We start from the raw sequence: 25,485 nt of genomic DNA on the forward strand, positions 1-25,485 counted from the left end.
GCTCCATTTGGCCCAGGATCCCAGGATGTTGTCTCACCACCTGCATAGCTGCAGCTTCTGCCTCGGTTCCCTTCGACTTTCTCACTGGGCCTGGAGCCCACCCTGGACCAGAGCCCCTGCCCCCACCTTTCAGATTTGCAACTGAGCTGACCAGGCTGACCTCAGTGTTGCTGGTAGCCCCAGACCACACTGCCCGCTAAGCCCCAGCACCAAAGCCTTCTGGAAGCCCCCCACACTCCTGCGCTGGTCTCTGTGTCCATGCCAGGTCCTCGACCCCAGGGTCCTGCTTTTCCTTGACATTCCCTGGGGGGTCGAGGGGTGTCTCAGAGACTCCTGACTGGGAAGGACCTAGGACCTCAGGTCATCGTGACATCACTGACCCAGGCCCTGTGGCCCCTGCAGCTAAGGTGGGGCCGGAAGCCTGCAGCACCACCTCTCCACAAAGAGTCTTCCAGAACACTTCCTCTCACTTGTCCCCAAAGCCTCTTGTCCACTGCCTCCTCTGGACCGGGACAGGAACTCCCTCAACATCACGGTGGCATGTGACAGACCCTGGAGGCAGAACAGGGCTTCTGAGGGCAGCATGGCAGTTCACAGACAGGTGGACAGCCTGCCGCCATCGGGGTCCTGCTCCACACTCGGCCCCGCGCATGGGTCTCCTCAGCCAGTGCCGACCACTGGCCTCCTTGCTGTGCATTACTGTCCCCGTTCTACAGACAGGAAGACTGACGGACCCCCGCATCGCGGACTCTCAGCTGGAAGCTCTCTCCTTTACACCTGCTGTCTGCTAGTTTTGAGGCACAGACTTGCGACCTGGCGTGGCAGAGAGACCAGAAAGGAAAAGCAGAGGGAAGGAGGGGAAGGAGAAGTGGGGGGCTTTGACAGGAAGAGCAGTGAGTGGGGTCAGGGCTGAGTGGCTGCTTGCATTCCTGCACCTCCTGGGGCCGTTGTGCCCCTGCCCCAGCCCTGCAGTCTCCCACGTCCACCCCTCCCACACACACACACACACACACACACACACACACACACACACAGTTGCACATTGCAGGCGCCGCCCAGGGACGCTCCGGGGACGGGGCGGCAGGCGTGCAGGCAGCGCGTGTGCAGTGATCACTCTGCTGGGCCGCCCGGAGGTTGTTCACGGCCATCTTCACCGCTCCCAGAGGAGACACTGGCTACTTAAACTGACAGGGGGGTTGAGGAATTGCTACTCTATTTTTACACATTTATCTCTTTGCAGTTCCAACAAGCAGGGACAACTCACCTTCAGAATCACCTTGGGAAGCAGAAAGATGGTAATTTCCATAAAAAAATTCTTCCCCGGGGAAGAGGCTGGACATTCCCCTCTGCCCCTGTCAAGCCAGGGGTCACCGATGGGGGGTCCCCGGGCAAAACCAGACCACAGAGGCTCCTGTTAGGGCCACGTGGTGTTGAAAAAATACGTTATTTGGTTGACAGTATTTCAAAATTGGGAGATTTCACGTTAAACAAAGGCTAGAATTGTCAGCTTCTCTGAGGAAATAGGAGACGGGGTCACTGCAGGGGTGGGGGAGTCACACTGAGCTGTGGCGTAACGACCACGCCTGGAGACATGACGCATGAGGCTTGGATCCCCAGGCCGCCTGGCCTGCCATCCTTGTTGTCCTCCTGGCCCCTGAAGGCATCAGAGTGTGCCCCAGACCCTAACCCAGGGAGCACGGGGCAGGGACCCCTCCTGACACTCCCGTGGGAGGGGGAGGGGCTGCCATAAGGCCAGAGCTGGCTGGGGCACATCTTGTAGCTGCTTCTGCCGAGCAAGCAGAGTTCTTAACTAAACTGTATGTTACAGGTCTGTTGAAAACAGCAACATTTTCGAAAGATGCGTTAGAAGTGTTAATTTCACCTTAAACATAATTGTTATTATTTCCATCACTATTATTTTGGGGAGTGGCTTGGACATTATGTTCTAGAACACCCCCCCGCCCCCCCCCCCCCGCACCAAAGCCCAGCCCCTGTAGAGATGCCCCAAAGCCCAAGGTCAAAGTGCAGACGAGAAGAGGAAGACAGGTCCCCTCGGGCCACTTGGCAGGTGACAGCTCCACCCTGCAGTCCGTCCCCTGGAAGCCCCGGGCCTAGCAGCACACAAGGAGCAGCCAAGGTCAGCGGGATCTGCCAGGCCCCCAGGCCCGGGCCACACAGGCAATGATGGAACCCGGCAGCCAGGCTCACGTTCCACCCCAGCAATCTTGGATGGCCCCTCAGTTTCCTCACAATGGGCTTGATCCTGAAGCCCAGGCCCTGCAGAGACCTGGACCACCGCCTGGTCCTAGCAGACCTGTCCCTCAAGCTGAGTCTTGTCGCAGGGTGCTCTGGCCAGCGGCAGGTTCCTGCTCTGTCCTTCGTCAGCTGTCTAGCGATTCCCTGAGGCCAACGCCAGCCTGCGGGGCCTGCCCACCTGCACTGGGTTGTCTATCGGCTCTAAAGGCCTCTCCTCCTCTCGGTCCCTCCAGGCCAGGGGTGCGCTCTTTGCCACTCTCCCCTCCTCCCCCCAGAGCTCCTGCATGCTCCTAGCAGCCTGCTAAGCCATGGTGACACGGAGCTCACCCAGCCCTTCACTCTATCCGTTATTACTGGCCCAGGCCCGGATAACGAGCTGTCAGTGCTCCTATCTCCTGCTGAGACAGAGGTGGCACTGCCCTGACTCCTGTCACCCTCTGTGCACAGCCTCCCCTCAGGAGTGGAAGTCGCTGGTTCCCCCAGGTGGCTGATCCTTGGTCAAAGGGACCCTGGCGGCATCTGCGACAGGACCCTATCTTTTCAATGGGAAACCACAGAGGTTTAGTGCCTGGCATTCCCTGTGCTGGGGAGACCCTTCTGGATGGCAGCTGGGGCTGTTTTTGCTCATGTGTGTGAGGCAAAGGATAGCACAGCATGATGTTCAAGGCTGTCCCTAGTTTCAGAGTCTTTAGGGGAGATCGGATAGGATCCCTCAACGAGTCAATCAACAAACTGGGGAGAGGATGGGAAAAGAGGAAGCAGAACTGCATCAGGGAATCCCGAAGTACCTGCCCTCCAGGGGAACAAGCAGGTCACGGTGGCCCAGCTCATCCACAGCCCCTGGAGCACAGGGAGCTGCCCACGCTGCCCCCCGCCACTGCATCTGGGGGCGGGGCATGTGTACAGCCCTTCACAGTGACAAAACTCCACCACCCGCAGAGCAACGAGGAGGCTCCTCACTATCCTCGTTACTGTCCCCATTTTAGCATCAAGGATCCCAGGAGCAGAAAGATTAAGTGACTGGGACAAGCCACACCTCAGAGGAGGAGCAGGGACCAGGCCAGGCCATGGGATCCAACCTCGTTAACATGGCCAGAGGGGCCCCTGTACCTCACCACCACAGAGGGATGGTTGGGAAAACTGAAACTGGTAGGAGAAACAAGCACATTTAGCCTGGAGAAGAGGAACCCTGGAGTCTGGAGCCTGCAACCGCCTCAGAGCATCGCGCCACAGCTGCTGGCCCTGCAGGCTCACGGGCGCCTGGGTGCCACTGTCCCTGTGCACATCCCAAGCCCTGTGCACACTCCTCACCTGGGGTGTCCTTTCTGCTGCTGCTGCTGCTCCTGCCCAAATTTAGCCGCCCCACAAGGCTGGGCAGGAGCCCCCCAAAAGGCCCAGAGGGCAGGGTGCCCACAGCCCCGGGTGCCAGAGCCGCGCTGCCTCCCGCCCGCACTGCACTCAAGGATATGTTTGGTCCCCACCTGCCGCCCCGCAGAACAGGCCGCTCGCCTACAGGGGAAGACGTAGAGCCTTGAGAAGCCTCTCAGTGACAGGGGAAGACTGCTGTCCCCTCTCCCTGGAATGATCTTCCCCTCAGTTCTCACTGGACTGCTCCTGCTCATCCTTCAGGTGTCAGCTGAAGTATCACCTCCTGGAGGAACTCGTCCTATTTCATCCTAAATTAAAACAGGCTCTCCCTCCCGAGGGCTCCCAAGAGCATCCTGTTTTCTTCCCCCATCTGATGCTCCATCATTTGCAGCTCTAATCTCACCTGAGAACTTGCTTGGGCATCACCTGCCACTCCCCTTAGAGGGAGGCCCCCCCAGAAGACAAGGGCCCTGGGGTCTTATGTGCCCTGGTTTCCCCAGTGCCCTGCAGGTAATCGCAGGGCTGTAAGGGGTAGGAGCCAGGGCAGAGACGCAATGGAAGGGAGCACAGGGCCCAGCAGGGGAGAGTCAAGGGGGTCCCCGTGGGAGTCGGGCTGGAAGGGGAGGCAGTGCAGCAGGACCAGGAAGGCCAGGCTGGGCGGGAGGGCAGGAGCAAAGTGAGGTGACAGGCAGAGGAGCGTGAGCTGGCACAAAACCCAGCTGCAAATTACTTACACAAGGCATAACTAAATGAAATGGCCCAGGAGGAGTTAAGACAAATGGGGTGAAGAGAGAGGTACCCCGTAATTACCAACTAAAAGAGACGAGGCATACCAGCATTTATGAGAGAAAATACAATCCAAGGCATTAACAGGACAAAGTGATAAACAATTCATCGAGAAGACGTAAAAGACAGGAAACTTCATGCACCTAACAGAGCTTCACACGGATACAGGGAGAAACAGACAAAGCCACAGTTCTATGTGCATTTTAATACATTTATTCCAGAAAACAACAGATGAATTAGATAAAACATTAGGTAAGGCTGAAGAGGACTCAAGTCAACCTAATGATTAAGTCCACCAACCAGAAAACACACATGGAACAAATTCTTAATTTGACTACACATTAGAATAAACAGAAAACTCAAAAACCGTGTCCACAGTCGCTACCACAGAGACAAAGTCAGAGAAAACAAGAAGGAAAGCCTCAAAACCTAAACACCAGAAATTAAAAACACAGCTCTAAGAGACTAGACTAAATACAGTATAGAAATTCTAATCGTTGGCTCAAGTAGAAAACCTGAATAAACCTTAGAAGAAATTGAAAAAGCAGTCAAAGAAAGCCCAAACTTACAACAAATGGATACTTCTTGTCTTACATAGAATGTGTATGCAAAGCCCAGCACCTTTCTCATACACAGCAATAACCAGACAGAAAATAGAATGGAAAAAAGGGCTTATCAACTACAGCAACAAATCCCACAGAATATCTCAGAATAAACAAAAATAATGAACGTACAAAGTCCACACAAAGAGTAATATACTATAGGGGCCGGCCCCGTGGCTTAGCGGTTAAGTGCGCGCGTTCCGCTACTGGCGGCCCGGGGTTCGGATCCCGGGCGCGCACCGACGCACCGCTTCTCCAGCCATGCTGAGGCCACGTCCCACATACAGCAACTAGAAGGATGTGCAACTATGACACACAACTATCTACTGGGGCTTTGGGGGGAAAAAAACGAGGAAGATTGGCAATGGATGTTAGCTCAGGGCCGGTCTTCCTCAGCAAAAAGAGGAAGATTGGCATGGATGTAAGCTCAGGGCTGATCTTCCTCACCAAAAAAAAAAAAAAAAAGAGTAATATACTACAGTCTAAAACTCTCCAAAAATACAAAGAAGACCTCAGTAAATAGAGACAAATGACACAACTGTGGAATGGAAGTTGATTCTCCTCCAAATTAATCTATAAATTTAACACAATCTGTATCAAAGAATTGTTAAAACTCAACAAATTAATTCCAAAATTTAACTGGAAGACTACATATGAAAGAATAGCCAGAAAAATATTGAAAAGAATAATGAGGAGGGTACTTACCTTTCAAATTAACAGAACATATTACAAAATAACATTAATTAGAACATGTCGGTACTACTGTCATGAAAGATCAATGGAACGACAAAAAGTCCAAAAACAGAACCAAGCATATGGGGAGCTTCTGGATAAAAAGGGTAGATTGAACACATGCATTCAATTTAGCTCCTTCCTGGAAGCCCATTACAGCTTTAGTAAAGGGATGTTTTTTAAAAACTCAGAAGCCCACAAGGACAGGGAGAGCAGGAGAGGAAGAAATAACAGCAGGACTGTTGGCTGGAAAGCAGATGGCCACGCGGTGACAGACTTAATATACCAGAGAAAGTGGAATCCCAAGCTGGCGATGAGGAGAGCCAAGACTCATCGCAGAATCCTCCAACGGCACCAAGTACCTCTGGAAGTGGGGGAGAGGGGCGGATTGAAATAAGTAGGACCACTTGATGGCTAATACCAAATCCTCTCCACATACCCTGTCCCCCATAACTGACACTGGCATTGGTCTGGAAGCTCATTCTCTCTCAAAAAGGTGGAAAAGAACGTCTCTGGGCAGCAGGCACCAGGTGTGGTGGAGAGCACATGTCCCGTACTGAAGTCAGGAGGATGAAATGAATGCTGAGGCACCAGCTTGCTTCCACGACTCACGCATGGAATGCTGGTGCTCAGGCCTTTACTCCCAGGCAGAAGATTGGTGGTGGTGGGATGGGGCTCTTCTCTAGGGACTCTGACCAGAAAGCAGTATCACTGTCCATGGTCCCCTCCCACATGCATTGAGCTCCCAGTTACCTCTTTTGTAGCCCAACCTTACACATGAGCAGCCAGCCAGTAATAACCACTCCTCAGAATAAGCTCCAGACATGACAGATGGAGAAAATCACCAAAAAGAGGAAAGTGGAGGAAACAGAGACTACACAGGAAGGTGGTGAAACCTATCATTAGTAACCTCTGAGAGCTAGAAGAAGATATTACATCCATTAAACAGAACAGGATGAGAACAGCCAAAAGGGTTCTTTGAAATTAAAAGCATCTCAGCAGAAATGATAAACTCAATGGAAGGATTGGGAAGATAAAGCTGAGAAATCTCCCAGGAAGGAAAACAACAAGACAAAGACTTGAACAATGAGGAGAAAAGATAAGAAAATTAGAAGACGAGACGCAAGGTGTATCATCCATATAACAGAAGCTCCATAAAGAGAGAAAAGAGAAAACAGAGAGGAAAGAATTAATGAAATAATTCAAGAAAATTTCCCACAACTGGAAGGTGTCCCCAGACTGAAAGGTCCCAGCTAGTCCCCAGCACAGTGGATAAAATAAACCCACACCAAGGAACACTGTCATGAAATTTCAGAACACAGGGAAGCTTCTACTCCAAACTTTCATGGAGAATAAGGGGGTGGGGGAGCAGTTACAGAAGAGCTCACAAAGGACTGGAATCAGAATGGCTTCAGACTTCCCAAAAGCAGCATTAGAAGCAGGAAAACAATGGAACAAAGCCTTCAAAATTCAGAAGGAAAATTATTTCCCAACTGGAATTCTATACCCAAATTCTCACTCAAGTATGAAAGTGGAATAAAGACATTTCCAGAAATGTAAGTTCTCAGAAGTTTTACCTGTCCAGCGCCCCTTCTCAAGAAGCTACTGAAGACTGTGCTTCTGCAAAACAAAAGAGGCAACCAAGAAAGTGGAAGACCACAGATATAGGAAGCAGGAGACCCAACATGAGATGAGGAGGGAATCCCAGAGGATGGTGAAAAGTGATCCCAGGATGACAGCTCTGCACCAGATGTGGAGGGCAGCTGAGCCACCCTGCAGCAGTGTGACCCAAGAGATAGACTGTCATCACCAAGACCCCACTTCCATCGGGCCATCTTAACCAGAGGACAGAATGCCCAGGAGAGTGTAGCCGAGATTCTCATCAGTACGTGGCTTGTCTTGGCCGTGTGCTGATGAGGGTCTCTCCCCTCATGCTCTGCTGAGAGCACGCATATCACTCACAGAAGTTCTCAGCTTCTCCCTGAGAGCTGGAGGTAGGCCACGGTGGGCTTAGAGTGGAAAGGACAGAGCACCCACTCCTCTGACTGTACTTCTGCTGCGTGTCCAGCGCCTGGTCTGCACCTCAGTCTTGCCAGGCACCCGACTGTGGAGAGCCCTGTGTTTCTCAAGACTCACTTGTGGCCTTGCTCGCAACTTCCCCTGAAGGGGCCTTGCCAACTCCCAGAGAAGCAGAAGGCAGACCGTGACCCAGAGACTGTTCCGCACACCTCCTCCTGGAGCCTCCGTCCAGCGGGAGCTGTGCTGCCCTCTCCTGGCACAGCTGGTGCGTGCCTGCCCTCCATTTTAATATTAATTACTTTTGATATTCATTTATGTGTAAACTGTAAAGAGGATCAAATGATAAAATAGAAAATAAAATTAGTAAATGATAAGGCAGCAATTCAAAACCAGGTGATTTGGTAAATGGTGGAAGTGGAGCAGCTGTGGACATTGTGGAAATCTGGCACTACTGAGTCAACTACGTGCAGGGCACCTGAGGGCCAGCAATTTCACTCTGGGGTCTACATCTAAAGACATGGGGTGTCTACAAGATATCCCAGTCCCGTCCTTAGACCAACCGTTGCCCTGTGGACCATTTTTCACTCCCCTTGACTGAGCGTGCAGACAGGCATGCTCACACAGGCCCCTCAGGAGGCACCTGAGAACTATTCATGGTCGTGCTGCTTGGATGGGTTGGGGGGAGTTGGAGGCAACCTTTCTCTTCAGTGGGCGAGAGGAGAGGTGCAACCCGCACAATGCCACGCAGAGGTTAGAAGTTTGACATCCACATGGACAGAGGGATCTAAGAAACAGAGCGCCGAGTGCAAAAAGCAAGAAACAGCATGAGATGTACAATGCAGCACAATTTATGTCAATTAAAAACATACACACTCAAGGAGCAACACCTATTTTGCAAAAATACACACTGACCAAAGGATCCCCTTTGATCCCCTTAGAACTCTTGCTCATTGCAAGGGAAAAGGAGAGAAGAGAGAGCAGGTTGTGGAATTGAGTGGTCTCTTTTTTTTAATAATGTTGGGACACCTGGTTAGATGGAGGAGGTAAAGATCAACTCCTGACCTCACACCTTAAGCAAAAACCAATCCCAGGTGGACTGGTGACCCAGGATGATGAAAATGAAGTCACAGAAGTGCTAGAAGAAAATTCAGCTAAACACTTTTTTATAATCTCCGTGTTGGGCAGGCTTTGGACTCCAAGGCCAGTGCACTCTCCGAGTCCCCCCACAACTGCCCCCTGCGCATGAGCTGTTTCACACACCCCTGGCCTCAGCTGGGCACGCACATGGGTGGGTGGGCGGGCGTGCGTGCTGAGGGTCCTGCTGCCCAACCTGTCAAGCATGTGGACGAGAATGAATCACTCTCCCTTCCCCAGTGCTCAGTCCCTGAAGCTTAAATCTCCACAACCACCCTGCAGAGCAGGAACTGCCATGTAGCAAAGAAGGGGAGGGTGATGTTTACGGAACTAGAGCAAGGCCAGAGCGCCAGCCCAGCTCTCCTGCTGCAACGGCTGCAGGCCCCAACATACACAGCAGGCCAAGCCTGGGGGACAGAGTCCTGGGCACCAGTAGCCTCAGGGAGCACACTGGCACCCCCACCCAGGAGAGGTCGTCTGGAGGAAAGTCATCGCCCTCATTTGTAAATGACCAAGAGACAAGCCCTCTGTGACTGCAAACTCCCTTACAGATGATCATTAAGATAAAATACGTTTATGGAGAAGCATAATCAGGACACCGCAAGAGCCCTGTTTGGAAACGGGCAGGCTCCTCGGAGGCTCTGGGAGCAGGAGGCTCAGCCCCGCAGGGGCCATCAGCACAGAGCCCCACTGGTGAGCTTTATTAAAAGAAGCTCATTAGGATTATTTCATCTCAGTCCTTTATAACTTTATTACCAAATCAGAATTAATTTTTGCAACTCAGGCAGATGCAGCTCATCCTGTGTCATTTTTACGACTCAAGGTGGAGGGGAGGAGGGGGGAGGGGCTCCTGGGCCACACCGGCCCTCGGCTTGTCCATCAGGGCCGTGTCTGTAATAGCTGTGCTGCATCTCAGAGACAAGAGCTCGGAGGCGCATAAACTACCTCGAGTTCCAGGCCTGCTCACCCTTCCAGCACTTCAGGGAAGGAACGCCGGCTCTGGAGAAGGAGAGAGAACCGCCCTCGAGCATGCCATCCCAGGGCTCCTCAGCAGTGGACATGGACCCTGGCCCACCCAGCACCCCCTGCCCTGCTGGAGGTGAATGGAGCCACCCGGAGTGGTGCCGCGTGCAACCTGCCCCTTCTCTGGGTGCTGCTCCTTGCTGTTCCTTTGGTGAACCACCCTCCCCACTCCAGGCCACATGGCTCAGGGGAGCCAACCCCCCTGAGCCCCCACTCCAGGACAGCCCACCTGGCCCAGGCAGGCCAATGAGCCCTGATGCCAAGCATTTGTTGGAGTATCTGGGCAGATAACTCTCTCTTCTCTCTCTGCCGGGATTGCTGAGCTGGTAAAACGTGAGCCAGGGGCTGCTGGGGCCTCCTCCTCCCTTGAGAAGCAGAGCTGAGAGATGAAGAGAACAGGTGACACCGTTGAGGTCCCAAATCCAGCCACGGCTGAAGTTGATACACTCCTGGACTTTCCAGCCCTTTGAGTCAGTTCCTTTGGATTTCTGTGTCTTGCAATGACATGAGTCCTAACGTGACCCATCCCCCAACACATACAATCACATGCGTTGGCTGAAGCTAGACACCGTCGTTAGATTTTGTAGCCAGAGCATCCTCAGACTATTAGCATCAGATGGTGCCTCTCTGTTCTGTCTTGTACTTGCACCTGCTCCCTTTGGAGGGACCCCAGTATGGAGGGAGATGAGAGAAAGTCCCCTGTGGATTTAAGGTATGTAGCTGAGAGAAAGGGGTCAGGCTCTGGTTCAGCCCCCACAGACACAAGTCTTTGAGAAGTGAGGGGACCTCCTGATGACACAAAGGCCCCAGCAGAAGTGTTAAGGACACTGAGGTTGGGCCCAAACCAGCAGCACTGTGCTGACTGACCAGGAGCTCTTAGAGTCCCTCGGGGCTCCCCGCAGCACGGCTTAGGGCCAACCAGTACATGATATGATATGTGGTAATTCCTTAAATGCTATGTCATATGTGCAATCTGTTTCTACATGGCTCCAAGCAATGGTTGGTGAGGTCTTGACAGGACTGGTTAGGCTGTAAATCCCAATTCAGAATAAAAAGACACATTGGGAATTTACCAAGAGACATTCTGAATATGATTTGGTTTACCAGATAGATCTGCTTTAGAAAGCGAATCCCTTTCCACCGTTCTCAAAACCTTCTATGGCTCCAGATCCCTCACACAGAGGTTCGCAAACGGCCCTGGCCCCCTCTGCACCCCACACCCAAAGAACGGCCCAGGCTCCTCTGCACCTGCCCACTCCCCCCATGCCACCCTCCTGCTGGCTTCTGAAGCCCACCCACCCCAGGGATTCATGAAGGCTCCTTCAGCAACCAGGTCCCTGGGGACTCCGGGTGTCACAGACTATGGGCTTCGAGAAACTCAAAGGGGGGTTTGGATGCAATTAACTGATTTTCCAAGTTATTTCTTTTCCTTTTGTATGTTAAGGAGATGTAACCAGTAGCCATCCTGAAACTGACCAAGCTTTACCACAAGAGCTATGCCCAGGACCTTTGCCTTATCTTTAATGCAAAGATCTCTCCAGGAGGAGCTTAGGCCTCATTGTGTGGAAGCATGTTCTTCAACTGAGCCTGTGCAAGCGAATACCCGCCTCTCCCTTTTGAATATTCATTCGCCAACCTAACAAAAGTTCCTGCTTTCTTTTGTTCAGGGATGCCATGACTTTAGAAATGATTCCTCATGGCCTCCTATTTGCTGCAAATACACTTTACTTTGTGGGACAACTTCCACTGTGTAGAGTCTTATTTAAGTCACCAGGAGGCGAATCCACCTGGTTCAGTAACACGGGGCCTGGGGATGGCAAGAGCAGGGTGCCTAGCTGAGTTCTGGCCTGGCTGCACTCCTGCATAGAGCCAGTGCAGGGAGGGTCCCGGGACCAGCCTTGGCCTCCAGGGCACCCTGTGGCTGGTGACTCCCTGGGGGCCGTCAGCCGTGGGAGGGGAGCTGGCCCCAAGTTAGTCCTCACTGCTACTCCCTAGTACGAAGCAGCCAGATGGTGGGACACAATGGAGAGCCTCGCAGATCGTTTAATGAAAACATTTACTGTGAACTTCAGAACAAAACACAGACACCCACAGGTCCCAACAGAAGGGAGGATTCCCTGGGACTTTGTTTTGAATGTGGGGGAAGCGGGAGACTGGCAAGTGGGATGCTGATGGCCAACGCCACGGGGCCACGCGCCTGGCAGCTTCCGCCTGTGCACAGCTTGTATAAGCACGTCACAGGCAGGGAGAGCCCTCTCGCCAGGCTCGTACTCGCTCCCAGTGTCCTGGACTGGGACACGTGGCAGCCTCCCTGACATGGCTCCCTGGAAGGCCCTCAGGCACCCACATGCGGAGTCCAGGACTGCAGCCTCCTCCGTCCTGCCCACACGTCCAGCTGCACCGCCCACCTCAGGGCCTGCGACCTGCATCCACCCAGGCCCACGCCAGCAACAGGGCCTGCTCCTCCCCCACCCACAGTGTTGGCTCCCTCCTCACCCTAAGGGTCTCCGGAACCTGCCCCTACCCCCCACCCCCGCCTCTGCCCTAGCTTACACCTCCACCAGGAAACTAGCTCCCTATTGGCCTTTGGATTCTCCAAATCCAAGTTCCAAAGCGTTTCTCTCAGCTGCCAACCTCAGTTCCTTTACTGGGCCCTTCATCTTCTCGGATGTTGAATCCCGAGTCACGCACGGTGGGTGAGGGCACTGCAGGGTGGGGGTCCTGGTGTGTTCTTCAGGGCAGCCCCAGTTTCCGTGAGGAAGTGGGATGGGGACGGAGTGGGGATGAAGCAAGTAGACAGGTACTCAAGGGCTGAGAGGCAGCATCACCACTGTGATGCGGGGAGTAGGGGCTGAGCTGGGCAGACAACTGCCCTGAGGAGCCCTTTGCTGCAGGGGGACCTTAGGAGGAGCCACGTGGACTAGGGAGGGCCAGCTGGGGCATGTTGGGCCTGAGGCTCTGGGGGGACCGGAGGACAGATGTCCACTAGGCACTCAGGTCCAAGGGGTCTGGGGCACAGAGAGAGGGCTGGGCTGGAGGGTGGTCCAGGGGTCCTTGGTGTATGAGAGAATGTAAGCCATGGGGTTTGCATTCCCGATGCATAAGGTGAAGGACATGAAAGTGACTGCAAACAGGAGGCCAGGTGAACAGAGAGTCGGTTATGAGCCCACTCCCCAGGATCCTGTCTGGGCACAAGACAGCTGTCCTGTCCTCTCCAGCCAGGCGTGCTGGATGAGGGCCGACTCGTCACAGCCCAAGGCCTCCAGCAGGACAGGCCAGCACCCCTCCACCTGCCAGAGCCCAAGGCTGGCCGGGTGTGGGGTGAGAGGAGTTCTTGGCCCAGGACTGGCTCTGAACCCAGCGCAGCCACGGCCTTGTGTCGTCTGTCTGATGCTTCTCAGAGCAGCAAAGGCACCTGCAGCCCAAGCACCCAGCAGACATGTCTGGGTCTGCCAGCCCTGCCCTTGGGACCAGCGAGATCCCAACTCGCTGAGATGAGGGCCGGCTGACATTCGCCGCCCTGCCTGTCGTTCCGAGCACCTGCAAGAGCACGCCAGAGGCGATGCCTCCACACCTGTCACCTGGCTCAACGTCTACAACCATCCAACCAGGAATCCTCGCACCCCTTCCAAGACGAGGCACTGAGACTCGTGGTCTGGATGAAGGCTCAGCAGTGCGTGCCCACCCGGGATAAGCTAGGTCAGTGGATTCCGTGCTCCCCGCCCACACCCGAGAGGCCCTAGGTTCTGATTCCAGCAAGGCCGCCTCCCAGCTATAAAACACAGCCAAGCCACTCTCCCTCTCTGAGCCTTGGTTTCCCCATCTGAAAAATGGGCATAATGATCCTGGCACTAGCCCACAGAGTATGTGTTCAGTGCACATAAGACAGCCGAGGCTCAAGGTATGTGAGGACACCTTTGGGCCCTCTGTCAGAGAATCGAGCGAAAGGAGGAGACAGCCAGACAGTCAGATTCAAATGGCTTGAAATGGACCCAAATATGGGAATGGGTCACAAAAGCCAGTCCCCTGCCCCATTCCCCAGGACTCAGCAGCATCCAGCCCAGCCTGGGCCTCCAGGGGCCACCAGCAAAAGCTCCTGTGACGGGTCCTGTGCCCGCTTGGGGCTCAAGGGTGGATACTCCAAGGCCCAGCTCTCTAGGAAACTCCCCTCCCCGGGCTACTCTTGAAATCACCTCCAAGAGGAAAGAATCACTTCTCCTTCCAAAGCCATCCCCAGGCAGGAAACGGGGCCGCAGGCACCACGAATGTTTAATTCTGGGAACTGCCCGCCTTACGTGCACACTGTCACTCCCTGAGCACCTGCTGGGAAACCATAATTAAGTGTGAAATGGCTCCTTTTTACAAGTCCCCTTTCTCACCCTTCTCCAGGCTGCTGGGAGCCCTCGGCTGCTCTCGGCCTCTCCCCTAATGCTCGCCTTCCTTCTTTCTCATTTAATTTTCTGAACTTTTCTCTTGACAGCCCTACCCCACACATTCCTGCACCTTGGCACACAACACCAAGCACCATAATGACTTCACTATAAACCTCTCATGGAAATTCGTTTTTGACTTTGTTAGAAAGCACTGCAATCAAATCGCCGGGAGTCCCTGTCGATGGGCTGTCTTGTCAAAGGAAAGACATCGCAGGACTAAGTGGCTTAGCAAGAGGTGGTCCCGGCGGGTGGGCAGGGCTGAGTAGGTGGGCAGGCGGGCAGGATGGAATGACCAGGAAGCATGGCCTGGGCCCCTCTGGGTCAGCAGGCATCGTGAGGGCTCACTCTGTCCTGGGCACTTGCAGGACGTTGACCCTGAAATGCTCCCCTGGGCTCAGCTGTGACGAGCATGAGCAGGCCTTGAGGTGGTCATTCCCATAAGCACTCTAGGGCCTGGCCCTGCAGAGGCCAGAGGGAGACCCTGCCTCAGACACTCACTTTGATGTTACACCTGGGAGGATGTGCATACAGGCGCACAGAGAAGGTGAGGTTTGGGGGAAAGACAGGCTCAAGAGCTCCAACCTGGGGTCCCCTCTCTGGAGCCCCCGCCTGTTGGAGACTGTGGACTTGGCTGGCACTGCTGCCCTCAGCGTGTTTGTGTCTGGTACAAGACTTCCTTCAGTTCATGCACATACTTAAAATGTACACGATTCATGTACTTGTGTGGCACGCCTTCATTTTTTAATACAGTGGAGTTCTCAAAAAACAAAAGGGAGCAAGGCCTTTCTCGCACATCCAAGTCTGCGGCCATGTGCCCCTGTGCATACACCCACACGCACATGCACATGCACTCACATTGAGACCCCTGGGCGCTGGGCAGCCACCTCCAGGGGCCGAGGAGCAGGCACCAAGGTTTGAGGGACTGCTCCGCACCCAGTCTCCCCTTTCCTGGAGCAGCTTCCCTGTTTTATTCCCAGGAATCACTGGCCCCAGGTGCACGCAGCCCTCCGCTAGCCAATCAGCCCCTCCCTCACCAGACTCGGATATTGAGCCAGGCAGGTGGCTCACAGCTGCCAAGCCCTTCCTGCTGCTGGGACCCCAAGTGACTTGGCTTCCAGGTCCTTCCCCAGGGTGGCCCCCTGTCTGCCCACTGACTCTGTGGGTGTCCTACTGTCCTCCCAGTAATTCCACCCCAGCTTCGGGCCAGACTCCGTTCATGCTGCCTGCCACCAGAGAAACTCCCCACTGCAGGGGCATCCTCAGCATGCACCCAGGGACATCACTGTCCCCACAACCAGGGCGCCATGGGGCTTAATGTCTGCTTTGCAGGGAATTCTGACTGCACTGTGTCACATTACCCAGGTGGGAAGCCCCCAGGTGGAATCTGCCAACTCTGCATGGATAAGCTCAGAGAGGGAGAGCAGGAGACAGCCCAGGAGACTCTGCCCCCACCCCAAGTTTCTGTCTGTTCACCACAGAGGGCTGTGCATCCTTGGGGTCACACTCGCTCTCCTCTCTCCTCCCTCCACCTCCACGACCATGCACGGGCTGACGGGTACCTGCCCATCTGTAGCCTGTACCAGCCTCCTGGGCTCCAGACTCACCACCCAGCTGCCCAAAACCGTCCCTGGTGGGGAGGCATCCACGGCCACCTCCGTGACAACAAGCCCCAAACAAACTTGCCTGTCCTACCCCAATCCCAGTAGACATCGCCGATCCACCCATCGCCCCTCCACACCCAAGGAGTCATCAAATCCTGGCACCTTCCCCCTCCATTCCTCGAAATCTGCCCCCTCTCCTCTGTTCATGATGAGATCATGCCTCATCACCTCCACCAGGCCGGCAGCAGCCTCCTCACAGACCTCACCACGTCGGCCCCTGCAGCAGTTCTCGGGCTAACCCAGACCACCCAGTAGCGTGAGCCTCACTGGCCAGGGCCTCCGGATGGGCCTGACACCCTGCCAGCCCCACCCAATACCCCACACTCTCGTCTCCTGCCCGGGAGACTCACTGATGTCCATGCAAGGCACTTACAGCCATAGGTCCTAGAAAACACTGCTTGCTCTGCCCAGAATGCCCGCCCTGCCCTTTCTGGCAGACTCCTTTTCAGTCTTCAAAACCCAGGTCATCATCCCTGCAAACAGAGCAAGTCATTCTCCTTTCTAGACTCTCATAGCACCCTGTACTTTCTTCTGTTAAAACATTGATCACATGAAATTGTAAATTCATGAGTTCCCAAAGGAAAAGCATGTGTTGGATTCATCTCTGGACCACCAGCCTTGGCCCAGAGGAGGATCTCAGTGAAGGCTTATGCATGACGGGATGAAGGAATAAACAAAGAGCAAGAAAACAAGCCTATCCCTGTGTCGCTGACACCACAAAACGCTCAGGGTAGGTGAAACAAAGATGCCGTCCTTCACGCCGATGGAACCAAGTGCCCATCTATCTATGTGTGTCTGAGTTCTGCCAACTGTGACAGGCCCCGGCTGAGGGGAAATCAGATGGGCACCAACAAGAATCAGCTGGGGTTCTTCAAGACACTCACCCAGCCCCTTTGTCTTAGGTTCTAGGGGTTGGTGCTGCAGAAAAGTTCTAGGTAACAGGGTGGGGGCCTTGTTCCCACCTTGCCCCAGGCATCTGATGGGGCCAGTGGAAGGGGGTGGGGAGGGAGGCAGGAAGGAGGGTGGACTGCCTCTTCCCGGACCAACTAGAATCCAGGACTGACGCCCACCAATTTGGTCCTCTCTATTGCTGGGCCCCACATAAATCACATGAGCCCCACACAGAGCTCCTAGTAGGCCCTCGGGTCTCCCCAGGTCCCCTCCACATCAGGATTGCTCCAACCGCTCCTCATCACCCGCTAGCACCTGGGTCACCCCTCATCTGGCTCAGCCCCTTCTCAGACATCTTTCAGCCTCAGCCTTGTCTCCTGTCACCCCAAGTCCACCAGCCCTAGTCCTGGTCCCAGCTGCCCTCCTGTTCCAGCTGTCACGGAGAAGACAGGAAAGGCTTCTGCCCCACAGGCCTGAAACAGTGCTCAGCCACGAAGCCCCTGCCCCAGCCTAGCTTCCAGATGTTGCTGCGCCTGTGAGCTGTTGACCCATCAGGTGGCGGCGTCCTGCCCAGCCCTCTGCCCATGGTTGGCTCAACTCCAGTAGGGGGAGGGCTGCTCCAGGAGCATCTTCTCTCTGTGTGGGTTCAGAATCGTCTCTCCCTCCAAGCCCGTGGACTCTAGGCCCAGGAGACACACCTACCCTGTCCTGAGCACTAAAAGGATAAACACTATCTCCAGGTTCTCGGGGCAGATGGACATCAGTCCCAATGGCTCCAGCCACCCCCACAAGGCTGAAAGGGAGAATAAATATTGAATCCTCCAGGAACACCCCCCTCCAGGCCCTGACTGAGGTCCTAAGTCCCCAACAAGGACTATGGAGACAAAGCCAGAGGTCTGCGGGGAACGAGGCCATCAGAGAACTCGGATATGAGTTCAGGAAACCCCTTTGAGATCCCTTCAGTCACTCTGAAGAAGGTCTTCATACCTTTGAGCCCAATCACGTCAGTTAAGTGTGGCTTCACAACGGTAGGGCAGCAAGGGTGCGCTGCCCGAGGCCAGGTGATGGTTTTCTGAGCCACCGTGTTAGAGCGTCTACAAGAGGTTCCTGCTGGTGGAACTGAAGGAGACAGAGTCTCATAAGGGGCCTCTGGGTCTCTCTCTGTGCTCCTGTGGGGTGGCTCCATCCGTGAAATGTCAAGGACAGGAGGTGTCTCGGGGTACGTGTGTCCCCTGGTTTTGCCTTCGTCCCTGAACTCCCCAGGAGACAAGAGCCCAGTGCTTCTCGTCTTGTAGTGTTGACAAAACAAGCACAAACCAACAAGCTAATGAAGCCCACGATGTCTGCGTCTCTCAAAACACATCAGACCACATGGCCGCTCTCGTGAGAGTGTCCATGTAAGGGACGGTTACTCAGCTGGAACTGGGAGCTGCCCCCACGAAAGCCATGAACATCCTACAACAAACACACCAAGCCATGTCATTAGGCAGACCTTGGTGCAACTGGGCTCTGGGAACGGCCACGCTGCTCGAAGGCTCAGAAGACACTGAAGCTGTTCCACCCACTCTGGGGGCACAGATGCACCTCCTAAGCCTGAAGGAAGCTGAGAGGAGTTGGAGCGGCTCTAGTTCTCCAGAACACGCAGCAAGTGAACAGCTGACACCCCTCCGTGGAGCTGAGTCCCGGCTTTCACCTGCTCGTGTGCACGGATTCATCCCCCAGCTACTGACTGAGAGCCTAGCACACGCCCGGACTGTTCCTGGGCCACACCAGATGGGAACACAGCTCCTTGATGGGAATCTTCCATTCTAGCAGAGGGCCAGACAAGAGCTAGGTAACTTACAGAGTACACCGAACATGGTGAGTGCTGAGGACAGAAAGAAAATGAAGAGTGGAAGATTGGGAGTGTCAGGGTCAGGACAGGGAAAAGAGGAGGCTGCAAAATAGTCAAGTGGTCAGGGTGGATCTCTGAAAGGGGACAAGTGAGCAAAGACTTGAATGGGGTGAGGGAGGGAGTCACAGGAGCATCCAGGCAGAAGGAAGAGCCTGTGCAGGCCCAGGAGCCAGGAGGCCACAGTGAGCGAGTGGGAGAACAGGTGACGGCAGGTACAGAGCGGCAGAGGGTCTCGCAGATTCAGCTGTCTTCTCAGCTGAATGAAGTGGGGCCACTGTGGGGTTTTAGGCAGAGGACAGACATGATCTGACTGAAGGTGTCAAAGAATCATGGACAGAGGACTGCACAGTGTAGGATTCCACTTATATGAAATGCCCAGAAGAGGCAAATCCATGGAGACAGGAAGAAGATGAGAGGTTGCCTACAGTGGGGGAGGGAGGAATGGAGGGTGAACCTAAGGAGTGTATGGTCTTCCAGGGCTGATGAAAATGTTCTAAATTGATTGTGGTGATGGTTGCCCAACTCTGAGAATATATTAAAAGCCACTGACTTGTACACTTTAAATGGGTGAATTGTATGGTATATGAATTGTGTCTCAATAAAGCTGGCAAAGAAAAAACAATTGCGGCTGCTGCACTGAGGCTCGCCTGGGGGTGAGGCGGGCAGGGAGATCTGTGAGGAGGCTGCTGCTGCCGTCCAGGCAGAGGGTGGTGGCCTGGCCCGAGGCGGGCCCAGGGGGAGGTGGTGAGAGGTGGCCAGGTTCTGGTGAATTTTGAAAGTGAAGCCAACAGATTTCTGATAGATTGCACCTGGGGGCGAGAGGACAGGAGGAGTCAGGGATAACTCAAGACCCTCGGCTGTGAAAAGGGAGGGAGGAGTAGCCATCCTCAGAGATGGAAGCCATGGGTGAAGCAGCGGTGTGGACAAGATCCAGAGCCCAGTTCCAGGCCTGCTGAGTTCGGTATTTCTGTTCAGCATCCAGGGGTCAAGGAGGCAGAAGGAATACGAGTCTGGAGTACAGGAGAGAGGGCTGGGCTGGAGATGCAAATCTGGGAGCCACTGGCATTTAGATGGTACCTAAAGCAGTAAGATGGATGAGGTCACCAAGGGAGAGGTGTGGAGGGAGATGAGAAGAGCTCCGAGGACGGAGCCGGTGGCACGCCAACATGCAGAGTGGGGAGAAGACTAGTGAGGTGGCTGGAGACCAAGAAAGCAGGTGTCCTGTAAGGCATGCCAAGGGTAGGAGGGACCAGCCCTGTCACACGCTACCAAGGAGAACTGAGGACTGTTCAATGGATTGAGCAGCATAGAAGTCATCAGCAACCTTGAGGAGGACAGCTTTGGCAGAGTGGTGAGGTCAGAAGCCTGATCGAGTGGGTTAAGAGAGAACAGGAGGGGAGGAATTGGAGATGGTAACACTTCGTGGGGGTGTTTTGCTGTAAAGGGAGCCAAAAAAGGGACAATAGCCAGACGGGGAGGAGAGTGAAAAGGCGTGCATGAGGACGGGGAGGTGATGTTGGAGCTACGTGGAAAGAGACAGGAAAAGTCGTCCAGGGAGGGGAGAGTGAACAGACAGGGGAGTGCTGTCTCATTGCTGGCAGCCTAAAGATCCACCGGAGGCTTGTGACAATCACTGTAAATGAGACCACCTGTGAGGCCAAGTATTTTCCTGCAGCTCTGCTCAGGGGCCTCCCAGGGTCCAAAGTAGGTAGAGAGCTTCACTGCACCAGGATGTCAAGCCAGTGTTACAAAGCAACAGTGATCAGAATGAGCAGACATGTCATTTAAGACAAGGAAGCTGAGTAAGGGATGGAGAGAAGACATCAGTGGGCGAGAGACAGTGAAAAGGCAACAGCATCGATGGGTTGGAGGTCCTAGTTGGGCTGAAGGTTTGTTGGCGTCCAGGTACTCGTGGAAGTGAGCCAGGAGAACAGAAGGTAGTGCTCAGAGAGTGCGATGCTGAAACAGATTATGCAGGAACACAACAAGGTCTGGGGCATGACCACTGATGTCATCAAAGAAAAATCCAGTTTGTGAGTCCTTTTGCAAACCTTGAAATCTTCTGCCATTGTCAAACTGGTGGGAAGTTTTGCAGAACTCGACCCTCTATCAAATGAGCTCCCGCGACGCGTGTCTAGGCATGGGTTTGCTGTGCTGTGAGGGCAGGAGCTCCGGCAGCCACGCGTTGCTGCCCCCCACCCTGACAGGCACTGACACAAGTCTTGGTCACTGCTGTGGAAACCATAAACGTTCTCAGATTCAGAGCTCACATCCCACCTCTTCCAGGGGTTTTGTCTGGAAAGGGAAGCCGAACATGGCATTTGACTCTCCTGGCAGAACTCGACAGAACTCCTGGAGGACAACCTTGACAAGCTCAGCCCAAGTCGGGAGGGGTGTCTCAGGTTCAGCGAAAGAGAAGGAAACCCACCTCTCAGGAGAATTTGTTGGGAGGACTTAGTGTGAATTTTGGTTTGCCGACAGGTGGGCTTAGCTATATGGATTTGGTAAACCCAGGCCCTTTGTGGAAGGTGCTGGAGAACAATGGCGTCTTTTGGTCAAGAAGAAACTGGAATGTGAGAGGAAGAAAGGGGAGGCCAGGCTGCTGCAGGCTGGGCTGAGCAACAATGTTATGTCATCGTCTCAACCAGGACAGTGTGCAAACATCTGGAAACTCCGCAGGCCAGCGTGGACACTTCCCTCGTCTCAGGCAGCTTTCCTGTGTGATCCTGGACCAGCAGCCAGTGCTGCTGCCCCAGACGACCTCTGTGAGGCACAGACTGCCAGAGGTGACCTCATGCTTGTGGAAAATGAGGCCACAGCACATCAATCCAGCGAGCCCCCCTCTTCCAGAAAAGCCACGGAGATTGCTTTGTTATTCTGCACTTTCCTGAGTCAGAGTTCTCAGCCTCACTGCCAACAAAACAGAGAGTCAAAACCAATCTGATGTCCAAAATGACGTGAAAATTGCCGTGTCAAAGGCCATTCTGCAATTTCAATTTATTACAGTCGAACAACCGCAGCCTTCTTGGAAAAGTTTACTTTTGGTCAGGATTCAAGTTTGCTCTTTCTCTTACTTGCGCAATTGGAATTTATTTCAGCATTTCAGGAAGTAGCCATTCATTTTGGTGTGGAAAGTACAGTTAAAGGAGATAGAACTCTCACAAGGTTTGTTGTTAAGTTCTGAGAATGTGAGAGTGATTTACAGCGTGTGAAAATTAATCATACCCAAATGTGCGTGTGCCTCTCTGTATGTAATTTTAAAGGGGGGCAAGTAGAGGCCATTTGTTAATTTTCCAAACGAGCACCCTTCTTTCTGTTGAGGGGCAGAGCCCTGCCTTCCCCTACGTGGCTCTGCTGTGTGTGACTCAGGCTCACACCCTGCTTCAGCTGGCTGCAGGGGAGGCACACAACCCACATCTCGCTCCCTGTTCCCCTCGCCACATGACCAGTCCAGGCGGTGGTGACATGTCTGCAGTGAGGCTAATCAGTGGCCCTCCATGAGCCCTGGACACTGAGAGAAAGAATCATTCCCTCCTGGGGCAGCGAGCTCACAGCGTGAGCCTGGGGCTGCTGATGTAAAGAGCCAATCTGAGGGAGACATCTGTGCAGAAGAAGCCAAGTCAAGAGAGGGAGGGAGAGACAGAGCCTTGGCAGCCTTGTTTGGGCCAGCTGTGCCTGCCATCTCAACCCCTTGGGCCAGTACACTTCCCGTCTTGGCTTAATTAGACTCGAGTCTCCATCACTTACACCTTGAAGGACCCTGACAGATACAGGGTCTCTACCTCCCTCACTGCTATGGCCCTAAAAAGGCTAACAATGACCTTTGGTCATTGGGACCTCCTGTCCCAAGAGTTCCACTTCTGGAATGGTGGTGTGAGGAACCTTGGGGGCCTGTTCCCCAGCAAAACAACTATAACTAGTAAAAATAATTAAAAAGAAAACCAAAAACAACAATTTAAAGTCTCTGGAAATTGTCCTAAGGGCATACAGCAAATGAAGAAACACCATTTATTACAGAAAATCTACTAAATCTTGGCTAAAAAAAACTCAATAAGAATAGCAAGAGTCTGTGGCACTTGAACCATAACCCACTCCCTCCTTCCCCCATCCCCACTACTTCAGTCTAAGGGAAGCTCCGCTCTGGGTGAGTGTGGCCAAGAAGATGGGGCTCCCTTTCCCCTCAGATCCCTATCAAGGGATACAGTATCTCACTGGGATAGGGTTGGCTGCCAGCATTTCTCATCCCCTGCAACTCCGAGTTGCAGAGGCAAAATTCCTGGTGAGTGTGGCTGAGAAGTCAGGGGCTCCCTTCCTCTACCCACCCCCACTCATAGGGCAGAGGCTCTACCTCAGGTGCAACAAGATGAGAATACTGGAGTCCCAATCACCCTCACCCCAGCTTGCTTGTTCCATGCTGGGAAAGCCAAGCCAAGATCAGAGGCTCCTTTCCCTGCCCAGCACCTGAAGCAGTAGCTCAGAGATTTTGCCTAGGGAGAGAGGCAGTCCCAAAGAACAGAATGCTCTGAAAACTCTCCCCAAAAGACTGACTTTATTTGAATCAAGGTATGGACAAGTTCAAGCCTGAGCATGCTCTCAAAAACACTAGAAATTTTGGTGGTAAGCATTTAAGAGGAGGCTGGTAGCTCTATGACAGCAATGAGCTAAACATAGGCTAGCTAGTTTACCAGAGAGAACAAGGAAAATAGACAGTTACGAAGACCTCTCCTTTGGGTAGAATGAATCTCACACTGGACTCAAAAACTAGCCCTACCCAAATTCAGTTGGATCAAACCATGTAGCAATTTGTGCTCTAGGGCATTGTCAAAAATAATAGAGCAATAAGCCACCAATTAGCGGAGCCGAACAGCTGGGTGTGATACCAAGTGAAGCAGACAGCTAACAAAGAGATAAGGGAGAGAGACAGTCAAAAAGCCCTGCTCAAGCCACTGTCATCCCAGGGTGACTGTGCACATGCCCAAGGCTGTGCCCTCTGAGGGGCAACATCAGAGGCTTCACGCTGCTGGGGAAACAGACTTCGTACGATAGTCTAGTCAGGTAAAGAAACAAATAAATAAGCAAACAATAAAATCAAGCCCTGGAACAGGGGAGGGGAATCAGCATCCAGAGTCACTACAATGTATTACCTAAAATGTCTAGTTTTCAAACCAAAAAAAGAGAAAGAGAGAGAGACATAGGAAGAAAGAAGAAAGTGTTACCCACACACGGGAACAAAAGGGAGGCAGCAGACTGCCTATGAGAGGGCCCAGATGTCAGGTTTCACAAAGACATCAAAGCAGCCATTTCAAATACATTCAACGAACTGAAGGAATCAAGCTTAAAGAAGTAAAGGAACTACAATGACAAGGTCTCATCAAATAAAGATTGTCAATAAAGAGAAAGAAATTATTTAAAAATAACCAAGTGGGAATTCTGGAGTTGGAAGGTATAATAACTGAAGGGTACAACAGTGCATTTGAACTGGTAGAAGTAAGGATCTTAAAAACAGATCAAAAGACATTATGTGATTCCAAGGACGGAGAGAAAAAGAATGAAGAAAAAAAAAGAAAGAAGGTTTATCATTAAGGGCATGAATATATGGATAATGGAAGTACCAAAAGGAGAAGACAGAGACTAGAGCAGAAGAAAATAGAAGGAACAGTGGCTGAAAACTTCCTGAACTTGATGAAAAATATTAGTCGGTGTACCCAACAAACCCCACAAACTCCAAGTAAGATAAATGCAAAGAGATCCACAGCCAGAGACATCATAGTAAAAATGCTGAAAAACAAAGGCAAAGAGAAAATTTTGAAAGCAGCAAGAAAAATGACTTGCCACATATACGGGAGCCCCAATAGGATTAACAGTTGACTTCTCATTAGAAGTAATGGAAGCCAGAAGACAGTGGAAAAGCATATTCAAAGTGGTGAAAGAAAAACATCTGTCAATCAAGAACCTTATATCCAGCAAAACTATCTTTAAAAAATGAAGATGAAATATAAGCAGTCCCAGATAAACAAAAACCCAAAGAATTTGTTGCGAGCATCTTACAAAACATCCTAAAGGAAGTTCTTCAGGCTAAAGCAAGTGACCCCAGATACTAATTCAAATTCACACAAAAAAAACAAAAAGCACTGGTAAAGGTAATTAAACAATTATAAAAAAAACAGTATAAATGCATATTTCTTCTCCTTTCTTCTCTTAAATAACTTAAAAAGAAATGTTATAAAATAATATGTATACAATTGTATTGTTCAGCCCATATCATATAGAAATATAATATATTTGACCATAACAGCACAAAGGAGGTAGACAGGAATAAAGCTATATTGGAGAAAGGAAATGATACCAGACAGTAACTTGAATCCACAGGAAGAAAACGAAGAGAACCAGAAATGGTAAATAAGATGGTTAATATAACAAACTATAAATACATACTTGTTCTCCTTTCTTTTCTCAGCTTCTTCAAACATAAAATTATATAAAGTAATAATTATAACAATGTGTTGTTGGGTTTGTAAAATATACAGATGTATGGTAGGCAGAATTATGGCCCTTGAAAGATGTCCATGTCCTAACTTCCAGAACACATGCATATGTAAGGTTATATGTTAAAGGGAAATTAGGGTTGCAAATCAGATGACTTTAAGATAGCAAAATTATCCTGGATTAGCTGGGTGAACCCAAGG

The 25,485-nt window shown here is 52.4% G+C and overlaps 1 protein-coding gene across 2 annotated transcripts in view; it reads right to left on the bottom strand.

Annotated features, from left to right (window-relative positions):
- The window catches only part of ADAMTS2 (ADAM metallopeptidase with thrombospondin type 1 motif 2), a 209,690-nt gene that overhangs the window by 95,388 nt on the left and 88,817 nt on the right, over positions 1-25,485 (bottom strand). The window lies entirely within an intron of this gene.

Source organism: Diceros bicornis, chromosome 1, assembly GCF_020826845.1.
Source record: "Diceros bicornis minor isolate mBicDic1 chromosome 1, mDicBic1.mat.cur, whole genome shotgun sequence".
Taxonomy (NCBI): domain Eukaryota; kingdom Metazoa; phylum Chordata; class Mammalia; order Perissodactyla; family Rhinocerotidae; genus Diceros; species Diceros bicornis.